The 21978-nt window shown below is 37.9% G+C and overlaps 1 protein-coding gene and 1 pseudogene across 3 annotated transcripts in view; one reads left to right on the top strand and one right to left on the bottom strand.

Annotated features, from left to right (window-relative positions):
• PDE7A (phosphodiesterase 7A) overlaps positions 1–21978 on the top strand; it is a 114441-nt gene that overhangs the window by 41941 nt on the left and 50522 nt on the right. The window lies entirely within an intron of this gene.
• Positions 13022–13309, bottom strand: LOC105748250 (60S ribosomal protein L39-like; annotated as a pseudogene).

Raw genomic sequence — 21978 nt, 5'->3', positions numbered from 1 at the left:
AGAACCCTCGTGCACTGCTGGTGGGAATGTGAAATGGCACGGCCTCTTGGGGTAGCAGTTTGACAGTTCCTCAAGATGCTAAACGTAGAGTTACCACATGACCCAGCAGTCTCACTTCTAGGTATATACCTAAGAGAAAGGAAAACCGGGCCCCACAAAAATTTGTACATGAATGTTTATATCAGTAACAGCATTATTAATAACCAAATGGTAGAAATACCCTGAATGTTCATCCACTGATAAACAGACAAAAAGTGTTATGTCCATAATGGAATATTATTAAACAATAAAAAGGAGTAAATTTCTGATACATGCTACAACTTGGGTGAACCTTGAAAACATGCCGAGACACAACAAAATAAGCCAGACACAAAAGGTCACATTGGGTGTGATTCCATTTATATAAAATATCCAAAAATTGGATTGCTGTAAGGATAGAAACAAGATAGGTCGTTGCTGTGGGCTGGGGGAGGGAGAATGGGGACTGACTGCTCATAAGTATGGGGCTTCCTGTGGGATGAGAAAAATATTAACAGTGGTGATGGTTGCACATATGTGCGACTACACTGAAAACCATTGTACTGTGTATTTAAATGGGGGAATTGTATTATTTGTGAACTGTATCTCAAGAAAGCTGTTTTAAAAATCTTAACAGCATTTTATTTAGAGATTTCCTTGCAGTTTCAGAATATTTTTAAATTAATGATCCAGAATTTTGAAGGAAAAATCGTCGGAAATGTTAGTCTCAATGTATTGTCAGCAATAATATCTAAAATTTTGTCCATCTTGTTTGTCATAAATGTAAAGTCAGAAAAGTAAGCCAAAGTTGTACTAAGCATTAAAATAATAATATACAACCCCAGTGTGTTCTTACATGTTCATCTGTTAGTATAAAGCTGCTTCGTTTTAATGAAAATATATGCTGAACATATGCATCTGAGCTGTGCCTTGCATTTGCTTATGGAGCCTGGTTCCTTTGGTGGAGCACAGTTTTACACAAGGAACCATGCACAGGCACAAATGGAAAAAGAGGTTAATTCAGAGCCCAAACTTTTCTAATCAGTAACACGTGTATGAAACAGTCATATCCATACACAGAGACGCCAGAGGATGGCCTAATTTAAGATATATGTGAAAAGATGTTACTCTGGGAGCATAAATTAATATTTTGGTAGGAGTCCCCAGAGAGTTAACATTTAAATGTTTGAATATGTGCATTTTTTGAGAAATGACTCACATACCATAAAATTCACCCTTTTAAAATGTACAGTGTGCTTTTTAGCGTATTCACAAAGTTTTGCAATATTGTACACCTTCACTACGATCTAATTTCAGAACATTTTCATCACCTAAAAAAGAAACTCTACCCACAGTCATTCCTCACTCCTCCCTCCCAGCCCCTGCAACTAGTCATCTACTTTCTCTCTGTATTTACATATGGAATATGTGCATTGTTTTTACTACAAATTTGAAATAGTTAAAAGTATCCAAGAATTAAATCTTTTTGAAGACAGAACATTTATGTTTTATAGCATTCACTTTAAATGATTGTAGGTAGTCCATATTTCACTTTAGTAATCAACCAGTCAGTCCATTACGGTAATTTCCTTAAGATTATTTCCTTAAGATTATTTCCTAGAAGTGGTATGACTAGTTAAAATATTAGGTGTAGATTAAAGCCTTTTGATAAACATTGCCAAACTACCTTCCAGAAAGCTTATATCAATTTATACTCAAACAGTAATGTAAGAAAGACTCATGTAAGTTGTAAAGTATAATAATACAAGTAACTAAATTTGTATATAGGGAGAGAGGTTCATAACTGCCTTTCAATTAAATGTTTACTTGTCTAATTTTGAAAATTGTTTTCTCCTCAACACTTCAGAAACTTTTCAGTGAACAGGAGTCATAATTTTTAAATCAATTTTACTTGAAACATTACCTCAAATTAGGAATGCAGCTGCATAGTACCAGTTTGTATTCCAGGTTCAAAACAAGAAACTCTTTAAATATATCTTATTCATCAGTTGTAAATTGCCTGTACTTTATGTAACTGGCTCTTAACTGTTCATACAATAAATCCTTCAGCTATATCAAATTACGTATTTCAGTTAGTTTTTTTTTTTTTTTTTTAATGCTTCCTCAGTAAATCTTGAAATAAGCCATTTGGATGGCCCAAATGACTGTTTATTTTTCTCTTTATACAACTACATGTTGGAGATGTTAAAACCGATGTGGCTTTCCCAAGTGGAAGGGAATTTATTCCAGATAGAGGAAATGAGTTGGGTATAGGTGTGGCAGTTGTCATGTCCAGGCTGTGATCAGGAAATTTTGTGAGCAAATTATTTGGTTGGAATTGGGGTACATAAAGGGTGAAAATGAGATAATAAGGTTAAATTTGTGCCATAAAAGGCAAATATTAACTGGTTTTCTGTATCTTCTTGTTAATAAAAAAAATGCTGCTAATAGGGTATAGGGGAGGATGTATGATAAGGTGCTGTGTATGCAGTTTGATGAGAGGGTTAAAGATTTTGTGCTCTTTGGAGTGTCACCCCTTTTAACCTTGATCATATAGGTTTTTCTTATCATATCAGCTTTTCGCATATCAGCTTTTCCCCCTCAGTTTTATCAGGGTTTTTTTTTTTTTTTAAGCGATGTGATGGTGTGCTGAAGGCGGCACATCTCTTTCAGAAGTGTGTGTATTTGGGTGAGGATGAGGAGGAAGGGGGAAGGGCATGCATACACGCACACCTGGCCTAATTGATAATGGCAAATCCCAGAAGAATCTCGGATTTGGGCAAGGGATTCATGAATCCACATGTATTTGCAATAGTAAACTTAAAAAAACAGACTCATACATATATATATTATTATTTTTCAAATATAAGTAGATATACCTGTGATTAAATAAAATTCATTTAAACGTAACTACTGAACTCTCAGTGTTAGATCATTTTGTATTTTCTCGATCAGTGCATATGTTTTGTATTCTTTTATGAGATGGTCAGTCACATTAGTCAGCCACAGAGGAGACATGGGAAAAGCTCACGAAGAAACAAGGTGTATTATGCTCACGGGTCCTAGAGACAGGAGCCCTGGTACGCCACACAGGGCCACGTGGGAGAACTCCAGGGTGGTCAGAAGACAGAAGACAGGAGTGAAGGGAAAGTTAGGCCATGGCCTCTATGCAGGTTTCCTAGAGAAAGGCAAGGCGGGGCAGAGTGAATCGTTCAGAATTGGTTACTTTGAATCATTTTGCAGGCTTTGGGCTACAGGAGTGGTTCCTAGTTGCCTGGTACCTGACCCTGGGATGATTAGTTGTTTTGAGATGCAAGGGTCTGTTGGAGGTCTGGCTGTGGATTGGCTGGTTTGCATAATCAAAGACATGCTTCTGGCTATCTTTAAGAGTTGGCTATCCCATGGAGGGGCAAGTCTCCCCAGTCAGAAAGGTTTTTAAGATGTCAAAACAGCATTGTAGGGCTTCCCTGGTGGTGCAGTGGTTGAGGGTCCGCCTGCTGATGCAGGGGACACAGGTTCGTGCCCCGGTCCGGGAAGATCCCACATGCTGCAGAGCAGCTGGGCCCGTGAGCCATAGCCACTGAGCCTGCGCGTCCGGAGCCTGTGCTCCGTAACGGGAGAGGCCACAACAGTGAGAGGCCTGCGTACTGCAAAAAAAAAAAAAAGAAAAAGAAAAAAAAAACAGCATTATATGCAGATAATAATGGTATAAAATTACACACAGTGCAGGATGTCAGAAGAGTAACCCATATCGTGTGGGCTGCACGGACTATTGGACACTCAGGAGGTTAACCACCGCCTATGCCCGCCATGTCTGATCTCCTAAAGGGGTAGAATTGTGACTTAGACCCTGAATTACTTGGGCAAATTTATGATTGTTACGTGCCTGCCTGTGTTTGATGCCACTGACTGAAAATGGACTATTACCATTGGGTAATGACTGACAAAAATTTGATAAGGGGAGCATTATGGTCAAGCTTTTACCATGAGCAAAACCAATGAGTAAGTTAATGGGTTGGGTTTTTTTCTTAATTCCATGGCTGTCTTACATTGTAACTTAGAGAACCTGGTAATTTAAGTAGGAGCTAGGTTGATTGTCTGCTCTGTAGAGAGGGGAAAGCCATTTTATAGAATTTGATTTGAGTCTTTGATATGCATGAATATATTAAAGCACTGGTTAGAGGGTGTTAAATGATTTTTAAAGGCTTATAAATTTTAGTTAATGACCCTTCCCTGGGACTGTGTTGGAGAATTGGGTAAGAACACCTCGGTGACGTTCCTGGATTATCTTTAAGCATACCTTAGCTGTCTACTTTCCCATTATCCAGCTGGAGGAAGCCAAGGCTTTTAGAATGTAACTTTTGTATCAAGACTCCATGATAGGAAGGGTAGACCTCAAATTTGAACCCATGATCACGTACGTGATCCAAAGTCTCTGCTCTCCTGGTTCAATTATAAGAAGATAGTTGTTGGCATGAATTTCAAACTTAAGAGAATTCCAGACTTTGAGGAAAATTAGATGAAAATATTAGATGAAAATTAGATGAAAATATTTTTCCTTTTTAAATTGTACTAAAATACGCCTAACGTAAAATTTATTATTTTATCCATTTTTAGATGTACAAACCATCATTTCTGTCCATTTGCCCAGCTTTCTCGTTGGCCGCACAGAAACTGTGTACTCATTAAACAGTAATTGCTAGTCCCTTCTTTCCCAGCCCCTGGAAACCTCTATTGTGCTTTTTGTGTCTATGAAGAAAATTTCTTTGTAATGAGAGAATTTATGTTGTTGTTAGATGTTGATGTTAGATGATATAAATTAAGTTTTAAATTTCTTTGTAGAGTGTTGATTATAAAGGCATTTCTTTTGAACAAAGAAGTACCATGTACTTCAATGTAAGTTAAAAGTTATTTTTGCCCTTTTAATTCTTTGCCTATTCTATTTTAAACAAAATATTATAATTACATATGCGAAGTACAGAAGCCTTGGTGTTCTCCTTTTATTAAATGTAAACCAATGGTGTTAATTTAAGAGAACATAGTTCTTTTTTCTGAACCTTTTACCAAGTTGCTTTTTATACATTGTTCCAGTTCCAGCTCCTTAAGGTAGCATCAGTCTTAATTGCCTTTGCAATTAAGTTCATCGAAATGGTGGCAAATTCAAAAGAGGACAATCTTTTCGCTAGCCTGCGTAAATTTGTATCATGTTCTCCTAGCTGATGGATGTCAAATTGCACATGATTTGATTCAAGCTATTTTTTTAAATGAGCACAGAATGTTATTATTATTGCTCACTGTATTCCATTAGCAATAGTTACTGGGAGGTGCTCTGTACTTTGTCCAGACCCTGGGCTTTGGGCTTCTTTTGTTCGATATACTCAGGAGGTTGTGGAAAACGCAGAGCTCAGGTTCACCCACTTTACTTTGACCTTGCAGTGAGAGCCAGCTTCAGTACTCTGCCCGCCTTCATGCATACCTGCCTTTACTTAGTTTTTGCCTGAGTGTTCCTTATTTTATTACCAGCTCATGGATTCATTTCAGTAGGTATTTTCTATATTTTCCAGCATTTTCAGTTGTTTTCAGTGGTAGGGTCCATTCTCTAAACTAGTCTGCTGTTGGAAATGATCCTGTGATCAAATGACTCCTGTGATCTCAGAGACTTAAACCGAATCATTACAGCCACCAGGTAAATAACGATAGGAATAGGAACACAGGTTTTGTCTTGATGATTAGCTATAATTTATTCTTGGCTGCTTCTTCCAAATCAGTGTCTGTTACAGAACTGGATGGCAGAATTTTTAATATTATCTGCTATATCTTGCTTTCATTTTGTAAAGGAACTAAGGGAGCCTAGATTGGAGGAAGGGGCTGAACCAAAATTTCCTTCTCTGGCCTAGGTCTGGAAGAAACTATTAACAAGCCCTACAGGGGATGCAGTTTGAAATTTGTTGAGCGTTGGCCTTCTTGTCACTTGCTTTTTGTATTACAGTTAAAGCTGTTTCTTATTGGCTTTAATGTTACAGAGGTGTAAGAGGGAATGTTATTTATATTTATGTGTGAGAGAAAATAAACGCGTGGGGATGTGCTGTTTAGTTTGAATAGTTACCATTGGCGAGTTTTGGTCTTTTGCCCTCCCAGTCCTTTCCTGTTTGTAAGCCTGAAGATTTTGGTTTTAACCGTCTTATCTTCTCTCCTTGAGTAATCTTGCCACATGGTCTTCAGTGCTTGGGAGGGATTACTCCCAAATCCCTTCCTCAGCTCACCACAAGCCAGACTCCTGGATGGACATCTCCACTTAGTTGTCCTTGGGGCACTGAGCCCTCTCCTGAAACAGAGCACATTAGTCTCCTGAATCCTGTCCCCTTTCTCTGTTCCTGTGACCGCTCCCCTATTCTCAGCCATCGTCTTATTCTGGATTAAGGCAGCAGCCTTCTTACAGAGCTTCTGAAGACGGAAGTCTTCCACTGTATTAATCCATTCCATCCACTGGCACCCAAAGTATTTTTTCCAAAATATAATTTATGCATCACTCTCCTAAATAAAACCTTTCAATGGGTTCCTTTTGTCCTTTGTACACAATTCAGACTGTCAGTATTGTTGACAGTCCTTATTCTCTAGTCTCAATCCCTTACCACTCCCACCTTCACTTACACTGTAACCTGTACTAAACTTCCTTTGTGGGTGGGAGGGAATAGATTTTGCTCCTCTTTTTGAAATTAAACTTTATGGAGGTATAATTTATACAATGTGATGAGTTTTAACAAATGTGTACACTTATGCAGCTACTATCCCAATCAAGATACTGTGCTCTTCCATCACCCCCAGAAGCTCCCTTGGGGTCCTACCCCAGACCACCACTACTGATTCGTTTTGCTTGTTCTCGAACTTCATATAAATGGAATCATACAAAATGTAGTCTTTTTTTCCTGATTTTTTTTTCAGTTAGCACGGTGTTGTTTTTTTTGTTTGTTTGTTTGTTTTTTGCGGTACGCAGGCCTCTCACTGTCGTGGCCTCTCCCGTTGCGGAGCACAGGCTCCGGATGCACAGGCTCAGCGGCCATGGCTCACGGGTGGAGCCGCTCCGTGGCAGGTGGGATCTTCCCGGACCGGGGCACGAACCCGTGTCCCCTGCATCGGCAGGCGGACTCTCAACCACTGCGCCACCAGGGAAGCCCTAGCACAGTGTTTTTTGAGGTTTATCCATGTCATTGCACATATCAGTAGTTTCATTTTATTGCTGAGCAGTATTCCATTGTATGGATATACCACAGTTTATTTATCCATTAATTAGTTGTTGGATGCATGTGTTGTTACCAGCTTTGACTAGCGGCACACCTCATTTTATTGCACTTTGCAGGTATTGTATTTTTTACAAACTGAAGATTTGTGGCAACCCTGCATTGTCAAATGATGGTTATCATTTTTTTTTAGCAATAAAGTATTTTTAAATTAAAGTATGTACATTGGTTTTTTGGACATAATGCTATTACACACTGAATAGACCACAGTATAGTGTTAACATAACTTTTATATGCACTGGGAAACCAAAAAATTCATGGGACTTGCTTTTTTGTGACATTTGCTTTATTGCAGTGGTCTGGAACTGAACATTTAATATCTCTGAGGGATGCCTGTATGAATGAAGCTATGAAATTCATGTTCAGGTCATTTTGGGGACATATGTTTCATTTGCAGAGTTCTAATTGCTCCACAGCCCAACACTAGATATTGCCAGTCTTTTTAATTTTAGCTGTTCTTGTTGGGTGTGTAGTGGTATCTTGTGGTTTTAATTTTCATTAAATTTAATTTTCATTTAATTTTCATTTCTCCAGTGATTAAACATGTTGAGCATCTTTTCGTGGGTGTATTAGCTATGCATATATCTTCGTATATCTTCTTTTGTGACTGTTCAAGTTTTTAGCCTATATTTTAAATTGAATTAGTTGTGATTAAGATATGAATTGTCATTAATATATGTATAATACATTCTGGATCAAATCCTTGGTCAGATATTTATATTGCAAATATCTGAGTCTGTGGTTTGCATTTTCATATCTTAACACTGTCTTTGAAGAGAAGTTTTTAATTATAATTAAGCATAATTAACATTTTTTATGACTAGTGTTTTTGTATCTAGAAATCTTTACTTAACCCCAAATCATGAATATATTCTCATACTTTTTCTTAGAAATTTTATTGTTTTAGCCTTTATGTTTAGATATAATGATCTGTGTTAATTTTTTGTATAGCATGAGATTGCACGTTGAGATTTTTTTTTCATAAGTTTATATAGTTTTTCCAGTGCCATTTGTTGAAAAGATTACATTTTCCCTTGAATTACTTGGGCACCTTTGTCAAATATCGATTGACCACATAAGTGTGGGTCTGTTTTTGAACTCTCTGTTGAGCTCTGATGCTCTGCGTCTGCCTTTATGTAAAAACCACATTGTCTGTAGCTTTAAATTAAGTCTTGAAATCAGGTAGTACAAGTCCTCCAGTCTTCTCTTTTCTTTCCAAAACATTTTTGGCTATTCTAGATCTTCAGTGTTTCCATATAGATCTTAGAATTTGCTTGTCAGTTTCTTAAAAAAAAAAAAAAGCTGGAATTTTAATTGGGATTCTGTTGGATTTATAGATTAACTTGAGAAAAATTGGAAACGATATTGAGCCTTCCAATCCGTAAACATGTGTATTAGTTTCTTAGGGCTGCCAAAACAAAGTATTACAAACTGGATGGCTTATAGTGCAGAAATTTCTTTTCGTGGTTCTAGAAGTTAGAAGTCAGAAGTTAAGGTGTCAGCAGGGCCATGTTCTCTCTGAAGGCTCTTGGGGAGGAATCCTTCCTTGTCTCTTCTAGCTCCTTGTGGTTGCCGGCCATCCTTGTTATTCCTTGGCTTGTAGATGCATTACTCCAGTCTCTGCCTTTGTGTGGTTGTGTGTCTGTGTCCAGATTTCTCTCTTTTTATAAGGACATGAGTTATACTGGATTTCAAGCCCACTCTAACCCAGTATACTGTTATCTTAAACTTGATTACATCTGCAAGGAACCAAGTAAAGTCACATTCATAGGTACTGGGCGTTATGACCTTGACAAATCTTTTGGGGAAAACACAATTCAGTCTTGTAACAACATGATATATTTCTCCATTTATTTAAGTCTTTAATTTCTCCTAAAAATGTTTTATAATTTTCATTGTACAGATCTTGCTCATATTCTATTAAATTTGTCTTTATTGATGTTTGTGGATGCTATTGGAAGTAGTATTTTTTTCATTTCATTTTTCAATCATTTTTTACGAGTATAGAGAAATGCAGTTGATTTTTATATATCAAATTTGTGTCCTGTGACATTGCTAACTTTTTATTAGTTCCAGAAATTCTTTTGTAGGGTTTTTATGATTTTCTATATAGATGATAATATTGTCTGCAAATAAAAGTTTTTCTACTTTCTTTCCAATTTGTATGCTGTATGTTTCTTTTTCTTGCCTTAATGCAGTGGCTCTGACTTTAAATACCATATTAAAGATGTAAAGCAGACATCCTTGGTTTTTTTTGTGATCTTAGGGCAAAAGCATTTAATTTTTAAGTATGATGATGGCTGTAGGTTTTTTAATAGATGTCCTTTATCAGATGAGGGAGTTTCCTTTTATGCCTAGTTTAGTAAGAGTGTTTAGCATAAATGAGTTGAATTTTGTTCAGTGCCTTTTCTTTATCAGTTGAAATGATTATATGATTCTTTTTTAATTCTAATATGTTGAATTACATTTATTGCTTTTTTTGAACAGAAAACCAATTTTGGATTCTTGGGATAATCTCCACTTAGTCATAATGCATTTCCTTTTTATATATTGTTGGATTTGATTTATTAATATTTTCTTATACATCTGTGTGTCTATGTTTATGAGTGATTTTGTAATGTCTTTGGTTTTGGTATCAGTTGTTTTTTTTAGTAATTTTATTGTGATGTATCTTGGTGTGGCTTTCTTTGTGTTTCTCCTATTTGGGGTTCACTGAGCTTCTTTGATATCTGGATTAATAGTTGTCATCAAATTTGGAAAATGTTTAGGTAATTTCTGTTGGTCTCTTCTATAGCATTTAGTCTGCCGTTAAGCCCAACTGCAAATTTTTAATTTAGATGTTATGTTTTTTAGCTATAAGTGATCCTTTTTTTTTAAGTTTCAGTTTCTTTTTTCAGTGTGCATGTTTTCTTTAAAATCTTTGGATATATTTACAGTAGCATTGTAAAAGTCCTTAATTTACCAACTCCATCATCTTGTTCATTTCTGGGTTTTTATTGACTCCCCACCATCACCCCGTTTGGAGTCAGTCACATTTTCTTGTTTATTCTCCTAATTCGTTATTTTTCACTTGTCATCCTTAAAAGAGTGTTGAGTTTTGATCTGATAAGCGATTTAGTTACTTGTGGATCAGCCTGATCCTTTTAGGCATATTTTAAGCATCATTAGTGGGGGTCCAGAACAATGCTGTCCAGTAGAACGTTCTGCACTGATGGGCTACATTTGCCCTTCTCCTGTGCTCTGGCATTTCTTGGGTCGCTATGGAATGTCCCAGGTATTGTGTGAGAGCTCTTCACTGTGGTTGGTGGGGACCAGATGTTTCCCAGCTCCCCTGTAGTTGTTCTTTTCCCAGCCTCATGGTATCTCATTCTACACATGGCTAGCTTAGTATTTAGCCAGAGACTCAAGGAGACCCATTTTCAGGCTTCTGGAGCCCGTTATCTTCACGGCTCTTCCTGTCTGGTACTCAGCCCTGCAAAATCCAAGTATTGTACCCTCCCTGAACTCCAGTCTCTGAGTCCTCAACTTTGTGAGACTTCTTGCTCTGCAGGGTTACTCTGCTCTGCCTTGGGGTTTGGTAACTGCTTTCAAGAAACCTAGGCAATTACAGGTCTCACCTTATTTGTTTTCTTCCCCCTTCTCTCAGGGATCAAAGTCCTATCCTACTTGTCTAACATCTGAAAGCAGTGTTTCTCATAGATAGCCTAGTTCTCTAGTTGTTCATGATGGGAGTTCTAGTCCACTACTAGTTGTCCTATCATTTATTGAACCTTGTTTATATTTTTATAAACAAGCCGTGATTTTGCTTACCTCGGGTTTTTGCAAATACTGCTTTTTCTGTGCTTGGAACTCTTTCCCCCACCTCTTGTGTGACAAACTCTTATGAAATCATTTAAGAGTCAGATTATGTGTCACTTTTTCCCAGTGGTCTTCCTAGCTACGACTGAATCCTGGGTTAAGTGTCATACTGGGCACTCAGAGCATCTTACATTTGCTTGTAATCGTGGTTATTTGTTATGATTGTTTGTAGTCCCCACAAAAATCTGAGCTGTGTGAAGGCAAGGACTATGTCCGTTTGTGTTATATCCTTCATGCCCAGCACAGTGGAGATCTCAAAATCTCTTTGTGCGTCTCCTCCTTTCCCTTGCAGTACTATATGTGGAGATGAAACAGTACTATTCGGTGTGCCTCAAGTATACTTCAGAAATTTTTTGGGCTTCTACTCTCATTGGTTTGGAGAGGGAAACAACTGTTGACAGTTGGCGTTTCCTTTTTAAATTTGACCAATCTCTGAGAGATTAGTATTTTTCTTCTTTAGTATTTATGTTATAAATATTTTGATATATATTTACCCACAAGTAGTGGTCAGTTCGTAGTAGTATTTTTAGTGTGAAGTTTTTTTCCTTACCTACAAATAGTTCTCATTTAAAAATTACCTTTTGAGATAAATACCAGTAACCACTGAGATGTTAGTAACTCTGAGGAAATCAGTGTGGCTGGGTCTGTGGGGTGTGGTGGCAGCTTTCTTAGAAAGGCTTCTTTGATTATGAAATCGAGTCAGGTATAGTATTGTGGGATCTTAGAACTGGCACAGACCTTGAAGGTCATTTTTTCTAGCCTGCTCCACAACCGCCTTGACAGAGGCTAGTTTGAGGCAGCTCCTTTCAATTTCCATGGTTCTAACTGTAGAAAGTTCTTAGAAAGTAATATTGAATCAAATTCTGTTTTCCACAAACTTGTGCCCATTGGTCTACTTCCACCTTTCATAATTTCACAGAATAAAGCTGAACTCCTTGGCTTATTTTATCTTATAGCAGTTTATATATTATCCTTATCTGCATTTAAAGATGTTATGTATGTATGCATCTTCCAGTGTAATACTGAGAACTGAATTCAGTCTTATCCATGTGGCCTGTACTGAGAACAGTGGAGTGGCCTGGATTTGGATACTTACCTGACTCTCAGTGCTTCCTACGATTGCCTTTACTTACTGTCTCTTATTAATTTAGAGTTTAAACATTCTGGCCTTTTTTTTTTTTAAGGAAACTTGTAAACTCCATTTCCATTGTTCCATATGCATGCAGTTTATTTTATTTTAAAATTCATACTTCATTCTCTCTTTATTTTGTAATTAAGCACAAATACTTTGTGTTTTATATGCAGATATGATATGCATTAGTCCAATCTGCATCCCAATAAATAAACTGTGGAACAAGACAAAGTCAAATGTAGAGTTCTGTCAGCGACCTCTAGAATTCTTCCACCAGCTTGACATCCGGTACTTGAACTCTGGTTATGTTTGTTCAGTCAGCTAGGAGTCAGCCTAACATTGCTCTCTTTTGTTCTCAAGGATGCCTCCAGAGACTATGTGTGCAGCCTTGCTGAAATTAAAGTGTCCAGCGTCTGTGACATTCCGCTGGTCTTATATACTAGCAGCCTAAGTCCAAACTCTACAGTTGTCAAATCTACACCACTGATTTTTTTTTTTTTTCCTTCTGGAAATTGTGACCATTTCTACTTTTCCATAATTTTTTTTTTCCGACAAAAGGTCTCACATATTTAGTACTGAGCCAAAGCACTAGTGCAGAAGCACAAAGAGAAAAATCATTTTCCCAATAAAACACATCCAGCTGTTCAGATAGTAGTGATGTTCTCAGAGTGATATGGTAAGATGGAAGTGACCTTGACACAGCATAAATATGTGTGCCACTTCATATGCAAGGCTCCTTATAGACCCAGCTTGGTTCTTCTCCAATGTCTTCTCTTGGAGTTGTACCTGATTTTATTACCAGTTTTCATTCGAATCCATTGGGGAATGGTACGATTCTGCTTTCGTTTCTTGGCTGGGAATCACTTGATCCTGAAAGTCTTGTGAGAAGACATGGCGAGGAGCAAATTCCCATAATTTTTTTTTTTTACATCTTTATTGGAGTATAATTGCTTTACAATGGTGTGTTAGTTTCTGTTGTATAACAAAGTGAATCAGCTATACATATACATGTGTTCCCATATCTCTTCCCTCTTGCGTCTCCCTCCCTCCCACCCTCCCTATCCCACCCTTCTAGGTGGTCACAAAGCACCGAGCTGATCTCCCTGTGCTATGCGGCTGCTTCCCACTAGCTATCTGTTTTACGTTTGGTAGTGTATATATGTCCATGCCACTCTCTCACTTTGTCACAGCTTACCCCTCCCCCTCCCCATATCCTCAAGCCCATTCTCTAGTAGGTCTGTGTCTTTATTCCTGTCTCACCCCTAGGTTCTTCATGACATTTTCTTTTTCTTAAATTCTCTATATATGTGTTAGCATACGGTATTTGTTTTTCTCTTTCTGACTTACTTCACTCTGTATGACAGACTCTAGGTCTATCCACCTCATTAAAAATAGCTCAATTTCATTTCTTTTTATGGCTGAGTAATATTCCATTGTATATATGTGCCACATCTTCTTTATCCATTCATCCAATGATGGACACTTAGGTTGTTTCCATCTCCGGGCTATTGTAAATAGAGCTGCAATGAACATTTTGGTACATGACTCTTTCTGAATTACGGTTTTCTCAGGGTATATGCCCAGTAGTGGGATTGCTGGGTCATATGGTAGTTCTGTTTGTAGTTTTTTAAGGAACCTCCATACTGTTCTCCATAGTGACTGTACCAACTCACATTCCCACCAGCAGTGCAAGAGGGTTCCCTTTTCTCCACACCGTCTCCAGCATTTATTGTTTCTAGATTTTTTGATGATGGCCATTCTGACTGGTGTGAGATACTGTGAACAGTCATTCAATAAGCAAATCTCTGAGTTCTTTTAATATCATAAAATGTAGTTTTCTGGACCAGAAGACTTGAATGTTTGTAAAAGGTCAGGGTGTTTTTATTATTGAATACTTCATACCAAGACCAGTCACATGTTCATTGCCGTTAATTACTATCCAACAGAAAACTTAATTCAGAACTCTAAATCAGTATGACACAAAGGTCTTAATTAAGTGGTAAAACTCCCATGTTACCATAGTTTTAAAATAATTTTTGTTACTTATCAAGGATTAATTTTTTTGGTCAGTTTCATATCTCTTGAAATTCATAACATTTGAAAAATAATAAGCTCCGATATGTGGTTTTTAGTAATAGAAATAAAAAACCCGCCCTGATTTACTATTTGGTATTAAAATTGATTGGAATTCAAAATGATAAAAGCACAGTTGGAAGGTTTAGACTATAGTATTCACATTTTTCTATTATAAATTTGGTTATAATTTCCAACAGACATTACATTTGTATAAAGAACTCTGGGATAGGCTCTTCTTGTCAACAGGATTCCAAAATTATAGACAGTGATGTCAATGCAGTTGAGGTTAGCCTAATTTGGTCAAGAGAAGGACATGCTGAGTCTCTATATGGATAGCTAAAGGCTATTGCCAAGATTGACAGGTGTCCTGTGAGTGGCAGAGAGCCCCAGGGATAAAATTTGCACTTGGATTACTTCTCTTAAGACACAGTGATCAAAGCTGTACCTTTTCCTTCTATTGATCATACTCCTAAAATAGTGAGATTTGCTTTTAATACCCTGACTGTTCAGATATTACTTTTATAAGCCCCAGCAAGGTAAAGAGTTTTATACCTTTTTCTTATAGTTTTAAATCCTGTTTTCATAAAGCTTAGCTGTCTCCTATGCATTAATTTTTCTAGTATAGTCAAGTGATTTTTTTTTTGTTGCTCTGTCATGTTTCACTAAGGCTTTGAGACAGGTGAGAAAAGTTAACGTAAAAGAATACATTTGTTGTTATTGTAAAAGGCAACTATTTCTTTATGGGATAATAAATTATTTTATATTTAGAAAGATTAATTTTAAGATAATTTTCTAAGAAATAGACATAATATTGTAAAGGAGTGTTAATACAATTTGATGACAGCTTTTGTTTCTATTTCGTCTTATTGAAAATTTTTTATTAAGAGAAGTCTTATACTTTATCAAGATAAATTAGTGATAAATATTTCATATCTCAGAATAGGAAAAAGTTTTAAAGCCATTAGGTCCGTGCCATTAAGAAAGGTGAGTGTACTGTTTTAAGAAAAACTTGTATTGCCTGAATTTTTTGTGAGATTTGAGTGATGTAAATGTGTTATCAGCAACGAAGGAGCTATGATTTTAGTCATAAACTTAGTAGCTGTTTCTATTCAAATAGGAAATTTCTGATCTGGAAGGACTGTGTCTTGATTATCTCTGTATTTCAGTGTCAGACATACAGTAGATATTTAAGAAGGAGGATGCTGGGGAACCATTTTCCTATATTCACTGGTGTGAAAAATGACCTTAGCCCTACCAGGCCTCAGGAGAGGTTCCCAGGGCACTGGGCAAGCATAGCACATGTTGCCCTCATGAGCCATGTGATTTCAGTTAAGCCCAGAGTTGGGGTGGAGCTGGAGTGGTTAGGTCATGATCATTGTTAGGTCTTAATTATTTAATTTGGACTTGGCTAGATGTTATTGAGAGCCTGCTATGAGTGAGGTATTCTTTTACAGATGTTATTTAACTCCTGTGAAGGGAGGAAAGCAAGGCCCTTACAGGTGGTGATTCACCCAGGTTCACTCAGCTCTTGGCAGTACAGCTGGGAAATAAACCCAGGCTCTTGACTCCCAGTGGAGTTTTGAGATGGTGGGATAATCTCGACAGAAGTTCATTTAAATGAGAGAATTTTTAGGACTGCCTTTCTTTTTTCCCTGTGTGTCTCAGTTCTGATTCTTTCCCTCTTCCCTTGTTCAATCCTTCACTTGTATTTATTTACTTCTTTTTGGCTCTGCCCTGCCGCATGTGGGATCTAGTTCCCTGACCAGGGGTCGAACCCGCGCCTCCTGCCATGGAAGCACAAAGTCTTAACCACTGGACCACCAGGGAAGTCCCAATCCTCCACTTTTAGACGAAAAGCAAGTTGAGATTCTTGACCTCACCACCGTTAACCAAAAGGGCATTTATCAAAACGTACCAAAAATAATAGGATCGTGTTTGCTTCGTAGAACTCAGCTTTTCGAGCAGCTGACTGGCTGGGAGCTGTGAGGATAGGAAGTATTTCTGGGCTGGGCATCGAGGTGGTAGGCTAATTTGGAGAGTGCAGCCCAGGCTAGTGCGGCAGATAACGAATGATGACCACCAGCGGTTCTCCTGAGGGTGGGGCTGATTACATTTGGCTGCTCTGACCTGTTCCTGGGCATCCTTTGAGTTTGCCGGCTGGAACCTTACTGCCCAGAGAGTAATCCAAGACCCTGACAATCTCATGCCACACCTAGTTTCATGACAAACTAAAAAAGTTATCTCCATTTGTGCAAGGATTAGCATTACAGCTTGTTAATTCAGTAGAAAGAAGTGTGTGTGTGTGTGTGTGTGTGTGTGTGTGTGTGTGTATAATGTATAAGGTGTAGTGGGAAATGTGTGGCCATATGTTATGTATAGCTTCAATTTAGAAAAATTGTGATGTGCATCTGTAATTTGAGTTTATGCTGCATTTTGACAGGTGGAGAATTAACTTTTTTTAAAAAAATAAACTCTTCCTACTGAGGATTGGATAATGAAAACAGCATTGGTATTTGAACTATTTGGGCTGTTTTCAAATATTTTAGAACCGTCATGTGGGTACCGCCACTAGGCAGATGCCTTTGTCTCACCATGAACTGCAGCCCATGACGTAGTCCTGTCGCATCCGGAGTGTTTCCCAGCCCGTCCACGTCTCCCCCCAGCACAGTCCGTGAGCGCCTCTCCTGGGACTCCGCTGTGGCCTCCTGACCGCCCCCCAGCCCCTACCCCAATGAGCTGCCCTTGACCAAAACCTGCTGAAGTCTCCAGCAGGGTGGGATTGGCTTTTAGGATGCAGACGAAGCCCCTTCTCGGGGCCTCCACTGTGGGGTCCCACAGCCTGCACTGCAGCCTCCTCTGCTCTTCTTCCCGAATCTTCTGCTTGTCTTTGTTGTGCGTTGTCATGTCTGTGAGGATCATTCTTCCCATCCTCTTCGTGTTCTTGCCCTTGCAGTTCAGCTCAGGGACATTTCAGGGCCTCTGGGAAGAAGCCCCTGACCTCCTAACCTGGTCAGACCCGGGGCTTTGTTGGCGGTTCCCGTCGCAGCTCCGTCGTACTTGTTTCCCTTGCAGTTTTGTATTTATTTGCAGACTTCGATTAACGTAGACTGACTAAACTGTAAGTTTCGGGAGGGCAGGAGCCCTTTCCGTTTTCACTCAAAGATTATACCCCTGGCGTCCAGCAAAGGGCCTGGTACCTAGTTGCAGCTTAATGAATACTCGCATGAAAGTTTCATGAAAGGCTTTTTCTCTGCTGGCTGCTGTGAGAGATCATGAAGATGAATAGAGACCCACTTTGCTTTCACCGAGCTCACTCACAGCTGAGAGAAGAATGGGACGTGTAACACAAATATTATCGTGTAAGCTAGACTGCAAGTCGGGCTTAGAAATAGCGTACTTTTAATTGCTTGGAAAATGCAGATAGACTGGCCTTTGTCAATAAATCCATAATGAGTGAATTATAATGTTAAATAGCACAACATTATCCATGAAGGCCCCTAGCATTCATAAAGTAATCCTAGCTCTAAAGGAAATAAGAGTTGACCAATTCAGTATTTAAAGTTGAAAAAATAGAGTAAAATGCATTAATATTTTTAAATGCCAGGACATTATACCTGTGACACTGGTCTACGTGGAGGAAATGAGGAAATTTTTAGTACTGCCAAACATTTTTTGGAAGTTATTTGAAAGCATTCCTGGTGTTAAGGTCGGGGATGTGCTTGGGGCCAGCTGGAGACCTCGTTTGCCTACATTTTGTGAGACTGTTAGGTCAGCGCTCACGAAGGTGTTTCCTCCCTTCTTCCAGCTTTACTGACTCTCCTTCCCCAGCCCTGGGCTGTGGCATTAACCACGCGCTGGTAGGAAGGCCGGCTGGCAGCATTTTCTCAGAGAGTCAGGTGACCCTTGTTTGAAGGCAGCTGCGTGAGGTTCAAGGCAGGCAGTGTCCCCTCTCTTCTGCCTCGGGACAGCTGGTTATTGTCAGATCCTAACAAATCTTCCTTGCTCATTGCCCTCTGGGAGAGGAGGGAGGCTATGCAGGGGGCTTTTCATTGATCCAATGGGAATTACATTGATCTGGTGTCTGGCCTTGGTTCTTATCAAGTGGATCGCCTCTAAGGTAGGCCATCTTTATTTTTAGGATTGTGACATTAATCATTAGTTCATATACGGGTAGGAGTGAACTTGCTAGTCACATTTCTTCTCCTTTTGCTTCAGTGTTATTTCTCTGATTAAAAGAGCTACACGTTTTACCTGTCAGCTGAGAAGCTTGAGATTACTGCATGTGATTTTTATTCTTCTCCCACCTATTCCTCCTGAAGGGCTTTTTATGGTATCATTCCTTGGTATCGAGGTAGCTTTCCTCAGGATCGTTCCTTTAAAGAAGTTTTTACACTTAAAGAAGTTCAACTTTTAAGATTATGGAATTAAACAGTTTAGACATTTGGTGTACGTATTTTAAACATTCTCTTCTGGAGATAGCAAATTTACTGTTGCTTATAAATTTAAAGTATAATTATTGAGGATTTCTAAACAGTTAAAAACTTTTTAAAAACTAAATACCACTGTCTCTCATGTTCTCACTTAAGGTCTTCCTGCTGCGGAAATATATGCCTTACTTTATTTAATATGTTGAAAAGAGTAAGATTATTATATATCTGTTTTTAAATTTGGATTCCAAATATCGGGCTTAAGAAATGCTTGCTATAGTATTTCATCAACTGAATCTAGCATTCCGTATTAAGTTGTCTTCATTATTCCCTATTAAAATTATGCTATGATTTAAAAAAAAAAATGCTTGCTAGAATGCTAGCCATTTGCCATCCGAATGAGAGTCCAAAGTAGGAAATACTTAAGATTATACTATTTGAAATTATTTTTCTATACTTGTATAAAAATGATGGTCTTTCATCCACCAGGCAGCTTTTGTCTTCCTTTATTAAGAAATTGAAAAGTGTGAATAGTAACTTAAAATGTATAAGGCCATCATTGTTTGCTAATAAGCAACACAAAAGCTTCTTTTATATTTCTTCTTCAAGCGAGGTTTGAATCCCTGATAATGTAATGTTTTTCACATTTAAGCATATTGTTTTAAGCATAATTGTCTTTTTCTTGAAGCAGTCCTGTTTTCTTAGTGAATACAATTGAAGAAATCTCTTAAAAACAGTGCACTCAGATTTTTTAAATCTTGTGTTTTGTAAGTTAAGAATGAATTTTGTTTCACTCACACCAATTTACTAATTGTTTTTAAAGGATTAGCTTGCCAAGTTACGGAATGAAGGTCAAGTTAATGTTAATAATGCATTAGTTGAATTGTGGATGTTTTCAGAGATTTTTTTACTTTTGTTATAACCACCAAAAAATTTAAATTAACTTTTTAAACAAAAAGAATGCTAGTTTTAAGAGTGTGATTTTTTTTTTTTTTTTAATGTTTGCATAGGGAAGAGGACTGGGAAGGATAGTGTTCAATGGATGGATTCGTACTTGGATAGGCACTCAGGTGCGAACGCTTTCCTAGCATACGTAAGATGAATACGGTCTGAAAAAGCTCACTTTACTGCATCAGAGAAAACTGCTTTCAGAACTTTGGGCTTCATCTTTTGTAGCGTGTTACCGTTTTTGTAACGTTACCCAAAAATGTATTTAGTGCTGTTGTGTTTAAGCCCCGTGACCTGTTTACTAATCTCCAACACCCGGCGTATAAGACCTGCCTCACAGAGGTCTTGTGCGGGTAAGTGAGGTTTTGTATGAAAGCGCCTGGAGCATTTTCTGGCACAGAGTAGGAGCTCAGCAAGGAGTTAATGTATCATTACTTCACCATCTAAGGGAAATACACACGCCTTTGCACAATAGATTATTTTACTGGAAAACCCAAACAAGGTAAAAACCATAGCACTTAAGATATCTTTGCTTAGTTTTAAAACATGTCTGTCTTGGGAATTCCCTGGCGGTCCAGTGGTTAGGACTCGGCGCTTCCACAGCTGAGGGCGCGGGTTTAATCCCTGGTTGGGGAACTAAGATCTCATAAGCTGCGCCAAAACAAACCAAAAAAACATGTCTGTCTTTAAAAGTTATGTGTTAACCAATATCAGGAACAACTTTTACGCCTTTTGTCATTTACCTTGTCAGATCTTTTGCGGAAGAGCCGCGATTCACCCCGATGCAAGCTTGAGTGTCTTACCAGGGCACTCAGAACGCCTGTCTGTGTGGTGGCGGATCCTTTGGAACCTTAGAGTTTAACTTGTTTGTGCTGCGGCTGTCAGTTTCTGATAAGCTGGGCCTCACCCGTGGTTTGACTTACACTAGTTTGCTTTACGAGCTGTTCCCAGGATGGCTAAATTAGAAAAGTCACGAGTAGAAGCTTCTCAGTTGTTTCCATTCACTGGTGAGGTGAGGTGGGAATGTGGATGATAGCCCCGAGTGTTTTATGACTGACAGTGTGACACGGGAATTTGATTAAATTTGTTTTACTGTCTTCATTAAAAACAATTTTACTAGTATATGGCTTTAAAAATGATAGTCTTTTTTTTTTACAAAGATATATGTTAAGTCTGTGCTGCAGTCTTGGTGTATAAAGCACATATAATTATTTTTTAAAGTAACATTCTAACATGGAAATCAAATTTTTAATGTTATAATTTATAGTATATTTATCCAAAAAGAGTTACTTTAGATTATTTTACCTAGACTGTTTACAGTTTAATAATATTCACTTAAATCTTGGTCTGTGAGGCAATACATGAGTAAATTATCACTCAGAATGTATTCATTGTTGGAGCCACCTTTTTTTTAAGTCCATTCTTAAAAAATTTTTCTGTTATCTCATTTGGATTTGTTTCATGAGAGTTGTGTCACTTGCAGGTTAGGATAGCATTTAAGCTAAGTATTTGTGGACCAGGCTTCCTTAAATTAGTAATGAATAAAATAACGTGAATATTTTTCACATCCCAAAGTAATTTGTTAAAATATATTAAAATTAAATTCTACCCTTTTTGCCAAGTTTTTGTAATGGTTAACTAATACAGACCCTAAGTTAGTGCCTCTATAACTAAGTCTAAAGTGATTACCTTAAAATAAATTTAGTGTCATAGTTATAATCTAGATTATGTTCATTACCCAGCTTCTTACTTATACTATTTTAACAGCTGATGTTAGTCTTTCTCAATCCTTAAAGTGATAAGTGAGACTTTACCTTTCTAATTAGTGGCTCTTTTAGTAAATACCCTTCCCCTCATAAAAAAAAAAAAAAAAAAAAAAAAGGCAACCCTTCTCCTGAAGAGAACTGTTAGAGATAACAGGTTAAAATGTGTTTTAACAAGCTATTTACCCAATTTGATTGGATAATAGTGGGTTGATAGGTCCTGACCATGACAAACTATTACATAATTATATCTGTGGTTTCATGAATATGATTTGGCCGATAGAAATATTTATCTCCACATATGTGCTCTCCAGACTACTGGGTTTTCCTCTAATATGGTGGTATTAAGGGGAGTCTTGAAATCTAATAAGATAAATATCTTGGGGTAGAGATGGGAACAGCAGGTGTGAGTCGTGCCTTTTAATACCAAGTGATTACAGTGGCTGTTTGCTCCAGAA

The sequence above is a fragment of the Orcinus orca genome, chromosome 17 (assembly GCF_937001465.1).
Source record: "Orcinus orca chromosome 17, mOrcOrc1.1, whole genome shotgun sequence".
NCBI classification, from domain to species: Eukaryota; Metazoa; Chordata; class Mammalia; order Artiodactyla; family Delphinidae; genus Orcinus; species Orcinus orca.
The sequence above is the reverse complement of the archived record's forward strand: the minus strand, read 5'-3'. Positions and strand labels throughout refer to the sequence as shown.